The following is a 7,500-nucleotide window of genomic DNA, read 5'->3' on the forward strand; positions in this document are numbered from 1 at the left end:
ACAGCTCTTACTCTACTGTTGGCCCAACTGTAAACTTATGTCATTCTGTGATATAAGCTCATGCATACTTGCCAATCCTTCCTGACAACTCTCACCATGACGACAGTGTTGATGGTCACCAGGGCAACAGCGCTGATGGTGTCAGTATGCGTGGCTTCCTGACAAGACAACTGTCACCATGCTGATGACGTCAGTGATAACTGGTGATGATGATGATGATGATGATGATGTGCTCCAGTGATGACAGACGATACTCATGATGATAATGATATTAATTCATCTGTGTGATGATGGTGCTGATGAATATAAAGATGTAATGTCGCCCTCCTTTGCTTTTTCGTTTGCTTTACTTTTGTTTTATTTTGATTTGTTTTGTGTTTGTACTCTGTGATATATATATATATATATATATATATATATGTGTGTGTGTGTGTGTGTGTGTGTGTGTGTGTGTGTGTGTGTGTGTGTGTGTAGAAAGAATAAACTGATGATATAATCAAACAAAATAGAAAGCTACGGGTAATTCAGAAACATGTCTTTGATATAAGACTAAGCGCTTTCTGCTCTCTGTTTCAATGCAAAAACAATAGACATTGCAACATCTCTTGTCACAAAGAGAGAGAGAGAGTGTGTGTGTGTGTGTGTTTTGTGTGTGTGTGTGTGTGTGTTTGTGTGTGTGTGTGTGTGTCGGTCTGTGTGTCTGTGGGTGCGTGGGTGTGTTTGCGTGGATGGGGGGAGGGTAGGGGGGGGGGTGTGGGAGGGGGGGGGGGGTTAATCCAGTCGTTCACACCGTGTCAGCTCAATAATTCAGGCGTAAAGCGTGTGGGGGCAAAAGCGAGTCAGTTATCGAAGATGGCGGCTAAGCGGGGGGGTGGGGGTGGGGGTGGGGGTGAGGTGGGGGTTACTTTTTCCCTCAGGGGCGGTAACTGGGCGGTTTTGGTCATCGCCCCCACCCCAGTGCAGTGTCGTCACCCAGGAGTGGAGAGAGAGAGAGAGAATACAAAGCGTGCAGCCTTCGCCCCCTTTGGTGGATTTCTTCCTACGTCCATTTCAACCTTGACGTGCTTCGTCATGTTCAGTCATCTATTCTCATGCGCTCCTCCTTCTCCTCCTCCCGGGGTCTTTTTTTTCAACATTTTTTTTATATTCAGACAAAGGTTTACAGATACAGAATTTATATGTTTTGTGCATTAGAAAGTACAGGGTAAGCATATAATTAAGTTCTAAGTACTGACAAATCTATAACAGCAAAACAATATATGTTCAATGTCAAAGTTCCAATGTAGCATTGAAAAGCTTAAACAGTTATAAAGTGCCCATTTTTCCACAAACTTGTTCTATTCCATAGTTATGATAAAGGCATACTTGTCTACTTTATATGCCTTTTTGAGGTCTTTTTTTGAACATTTGTAATGTTGGTTTTACTTTGTTGATTCTACATTTGTAAACATAGAATTTAGCTATCAATAAGATATATGAGAAACATTCATCAGTTTTCATTTTGTTATGTCCCAAAAAGCACCAGTGTGTCGTTCAGGTTAAGTCTATCACAATGTAAACACTTTTCTTTTAAATATCTCACAAACTCCTTCCAAAAATGTTGTACCTGGTTCATCATCATCATCTCATCTATCCCTTGACCCGTGGCTGGGTCGTTGGGGCACCATGGATGACTGCCTGGTCAGCTCGCGCCACCTGCCTCGGTCCTCAGCGGCCCTTTGAGTTGTGGCAAATGGCAGGCCCGTCCACTCTTTGATGTTGTCCTCCCACCGCTTTCTCTGTCTGCCTCTCTTCCTCCTTCCTTGTACGGTACCCTGCAGGATGGTCTTGGCTAGGCCGTCTGATCGTGTGACGTGTCCATACCAGCGGAGCTTGCGTTCCTTCACTGTGGTTAGCAGGTCTTTGAATGGGCCAATGGCGTTTTGGACTCTTCTTTTCACTTCCTCATGTAACATGGTTACATTCCCATAAATAGTGCAGGATTGTATCTCTCCCGGGGTCTTTTGTTCGTCGTCCCCTTTCACCTTCCCTCGTTTCTCCTTGACTGTCAATGAATTGACATAATAATTATCATTGACTGACAGCACAACACACACACACACATTCACATCCTCTCCCACCTTCTGTTATTGAATTGACATAATAATTATCATTGACTGACAGCACAACACACACACACACATTCACATCCTCTCTCCCACCTTCTGTTATTGAATAGACATAATAATTATCATTGACTCACAGCACAACACACACACACACACATTCACATCCTCTCCCACCTTCTGTTATTGAATTGACATAATAATTATCATTGACTCACAGCACAACACACACACACACACACACACACACACACACACACACACACACATTCACATCCTCTCCCACCTTCTGTTATTGAATTGACATAATAATTATCATTGACTCACAGCACAACACACACACACACACATTCACATCCTCTCCCACCTTCTGTTATTGAATTGACATAATAATTATCATTGACTGACAGCACAACACACACACACACACACACACACACACACACACACACACACACACACACACACACACACACACACATTCACATCCTCTCCCACCTTCTGTTATTGAATTGACACAATACTTATCATGAAACTGAAACTGAAACTTATCATTGACTGACAGCGCAACAACAGGCGGGGGGCTGCTTGGTGCTTTCTTCTAAGTCACTATTAATTAATTCATTTTACTCATTCATAGTTATTTATGATATTGATTATTATTGTTATTATGATCATTATTATTATTATCATCATTATTGTTGGGGGGTTTTTATAGTACACTCTCGATCTCGATCTCGCATTATCTCCCTTCTTCAATCACAAACTTCTCTGTCTTCTAAGTCACTTCGATCTTTAATAACTCTCTCCATACGAACGGCGAAAGAGACGACGTTAACAGCGTTTCATCCCAGTTACCATCATCAAAATATTACAAGCGGAACGCTCTTATACTGAAGAGGTGAATGTTGACAAAGAATACCACTGTTCTGACGACGGAAGCTAAAGGTTGGGTCATTCAGACACCCACTGGACATCCGAGGGGTCTGTGTAGAGGAGAGAAGAGAGGACTGGCCGTACTGAGTGAGTTAACTGAAGATAATCGTCGAACACAATTTTCTGAAAGCGTGGTGGATCACTGTTGCATGTCACACAATAAATGATAAAGGCACACAGCCTGCGGTATCGCTGTCACACTTGTCGTCTGTACAGAGAAAGTTAATTCGATCAATTACAATCGGTCTGATTTCTCTTTGTCTGTGTGTCTGTTTCTACTTTTTCTTTCTCTGCCTCTCTGTCATTCTGTCTCTGTATCTTCGTCTATATCTATCTCTCTCTCACAGAGAGAGAGAGAGAGAGAGAGAGAGAGAGAGAGAGCTCAGAACTCGGAACTGGTCTAATGCACATCGGTCTAAGGCCACTATACACAAAAGGCGACTGAGGACAGGCGAGGATCGGAACTCGATATGGAATTGATTGAATTAATAATGTTATGCCCTTCTGACACCTCTTCTTCTCCTTCTTCTGCGTTCGTGGGCTGCAACTCCCACGTTCACTCGTATGCACACGAGTGGGCCTTTACGTGTATGACCGTTTTTATCCCGCCATGTAGGCAGCCATACTCCGTTTTCGGGGGTGTGCATGCTGGGTATGTTCTTGTTTCCATAACCCACCGAACGCTGACATGGATTACAGGATCTTTAACGTGCGTATTTGATCTTCTGCTTGCATATACACACGAAGGGGGTTCAGGCACTAAGCAGGTCTGCACATATGCTGACCTGGGAGATCGTAAAAATCTCCACCCTTTACCCACCAGGCGCCGTCACCGTGATTCGAACCCGGGACCCTCAGATTGACAGTCCAACGCTTTAACCACTCGGCTATTGCGCCCGTCCCTTCTGACACCAAAACACGGCAGGCACACACATGTTCGTTCCTGTACATAACAAAGACTGTCCTAAGTAACCACAGAGATAGAGAGAGAGGGGAGAGTCAAAAATCAAACGGAAGTGTAGGTGTGGGTATGTTTTTACCAGTTGTTTGTTTGCGTTGTTTCTCTGTGTCTTCGTCTCTACTTCACCTTCTCTCTGTCTGTCTGTCTCTCTCTCTGTCTCTGTCTCTGTCAATCAAACGGAAGTGTAGGTGTGGGTATGTTTTTACCAATTGTTTGTTTGCGTTGTTTCTCTGTGTCTTTGTCTCTGCTTCACCTTCTCTCTGTCTGTCTGTCTGTCTCTCTCTCTCTCTGTCTCTTTGTCTCCCTGTCATTATCTATCTCTGTCTGTGTGTCACAGACAGACGGACAGACAAACAGAGAGATAGACAGACAGACAGGCAGACAGACAGACAGACAGACAGACAGAGAGAGCTCAGAACTGTTTTAATGTAAGGCCACTGACCTGTATACATAATTTATTGATGCACGTGTTGTACACACACACACACACACACACATGAAACACCAAACCTCTGGGTTAGATGAACAACAAAATGTAGAAAGAATAAACTGATGATATAACCAAACTAAATAGAAAGCTAAGGGTAATTTAGAAATATGTCCTTTCATATACAACCAGCAGGCTATGTGTGCCTTACCATTTATTGTGTGACAAGCAACAGTGATCCACTACGCTTTCAGAAAATTGTGTTCGACGATTATATCTTCAGTTAAAGATCGAAGTGACTTTGAAGACAGATAAGTTGTGATTGAAGAAGAGTGAGAAAATGCGAGAGTGTACCATAAAAATCCAATAATAATGATGATAATAATGATAATGATCATAATAACAATGATAATCAACATCATAAATGACTATGAATGAGTAAAATGAATTAATTAATCGTAGCCTCTGCCTGTTGTTGTGCTGTCAGTCAATGATAAGTATTATGTCAATTCAATAACAGAAGGTGGGAGAGGATATGAATGTGTGTGTGTGTGTGTGTGTGTGTGTGTGTGTGTGTGTGTGTGGAGGGGGGTGTGTGGGGGGGGGCGGTCATGGGGGGTACAGAGAATAGGCCACGGGGGGCTAAGGGGGTGGGGGTGGAGTGGGGGGTGGGGGGTGGTTGTGGCGGAGAGCGCTCGCAGGGGGAGGTAGAGGGGTTTGGAGGGGGGGGGGGAGGGTTAAAAACCATATGCACTTGCGTGTCCCTACTCTCGCGACACTGTCCCCCCCCCCTCCCTCACCCCCTTACCCCCGGCCACACACACACACACACACACACACACACACACACACTCATCCACCCGCTTTTTTTTGGGGGGGGGGGGGGGGTTGGGGGGGGGCAGCTCCGGGCCTACACCTGTGGGAGCAGTCAATAATTAAGTCACAGCCCGGGTCGCAGGGAAGGGCGGGGGGCCGGGGAACACTAATTAGCGGCAGGGGTAAGACGGCGTGCAGTCCACGGAAAGAACAGGAAGCGTTTATGTACACGACACCGACTGGTACACACACACACACACATACATACACACATACACGCGCACACACACGCACGCACGCATGCACGCTCGCTCACACACACACACACACGCACGCAAGCATGCACGCTCACACACACATACACACACGCGCGCGCACACACACACACACACACACGCACGCATGCACGCGCGCGCACACACACACACAAACACACACAAACACACAAGCATACACACACATACACGCACACACACTCACACTCACACGCACACCACACACACACACACACACACATTATCATACACACACACACACACACACACACACACACACACACACACACACACACACACACACACACACACACACACACACACACACACACACACACACACACACACACACACACACACACACACACACACACATCGACGATTAATATCGTGCTCGTATCTCACATCGTGATCATGTAAAAAAATAAAAAAATAAAAACTTAATCATTACTGACATGAACGACAGGAATAATAAATAGACCGATAGATAGAGAAAGATACATACATACATACATACATGCACAGATACACAGATGTAGAGATAAAAACGGAGTCACACACAGAGTGATCACACACACACACACTCACACACAGACACAGAAACACACACTCAAACACACACACACACACACACACACACACACACACACACAGAGATATCCTGGATGAGTACCTTTGACTGAAATAAGCCCAAGACGGTATCAGTATCAGTATCAGTATCAGTAACTCAAGGAGGCGTCACTGCGTTCGGACAAATCCATATTCGTTACACCGCATCTGCTAAGAAGATGTCCGACCAGCAGCGCTTAGTCAGGCCTTGAGGGGTAAAAAATATAAGTAAGGATAACGAAAAAAAACAACAACCAACAAATAAATAAAAAATAGACATTAAAAAAAAAATCAGATAATAATAATAATAATAATAATGGTATTTATATAGTACTAAATCTTGTGCAGAGACAAATCTAAGCGCTTTCACACCAGTCATTTACACGCATACTTGACTTATGCCTATATAGCTCCGCTCGGGAACAAAGGGCCGCAACAGCACTCCTCCAACGGACACGGTAAGGGGCGATCCTCTTTATCTGGGCCCACGTCATTCCGGCTGCCTTCACTTCAGTGTCCGTACTTCTTCTCCAAGTCTGCCTGTCTGGGTCTGCCAACTTTGCGTTTGCCTTGGGGGTTCCAGTCAAGTGCCTGGCGAGTGATGTTGAGTGGTGACTTGCGCAACGTGTGGCCTATCCACCCCCCACTTTCTCTTTTTGATTTCTTCTTCTATGGGTGCTTGTTTGGTTACACGCATAGCATAACTCTAAAACTGAGAGAAACTGAAGACAAGGAAGAGGCAGGGAAGGGAGGCTATCTTGTGAAGCAGGCGGGTTTTAAGGCTAGACTTGAAAGAGCTGAGTGCGGAGACCTGACGAAGTTCATTCCAAATACAAGGTCCAGAGACAGAGAAAGAACGGCGTCCAACAGTGGATAAATGAACAAATGAATTTTTTTTTAGAAAATTATAACAGAATTTGTAAGGTATTAAAAAAACAAAAAACTGAAAAATAAATTAATTAATTAATTAATCAAATTTTAAAAAACAGCAATGGACAAACTGCAGATCTTAAGAAGATGACGTCAGAAGATAAAAGACGTATAAACTCAAAGGAAAAGAGACAGTGACAGAAAAGACGAGGAGAAAGAAAACCCACAGAACAAAATGCACACACACACACACACACACACACACACACGTACGTACACACACACACACACACACACACACACACACAAGCATAGACACAAACATAGGCACAAAAAGACATATTCACACTAAACACACAGACTGACGCGCGCGCACACACACACACACACACGCGCGCACGCGCGCGATAGTGACCAGTCAGCACAGGATCCTTAGCAGACGAGAAAGTTCATAATCAAATACAGGAAACACTGCAGACAGCAACTAGAAATGAGGATGGA

The sequence above is a fragment of the Babylonia areolata genome, chromosome 35, assembly GCF_041734735.1.
Source record: "Babylonia areolata isolate BAREFJ2019XMU chromosome 35, ASM4173473v1, whole genome shotgun sequence".
Lineage (NCBI taxonomy): Eukaryota > Metazoa > Mollusca > Gastropoda > Neogastropoda > Buccinidae > Babylonia > Babylonia areolata.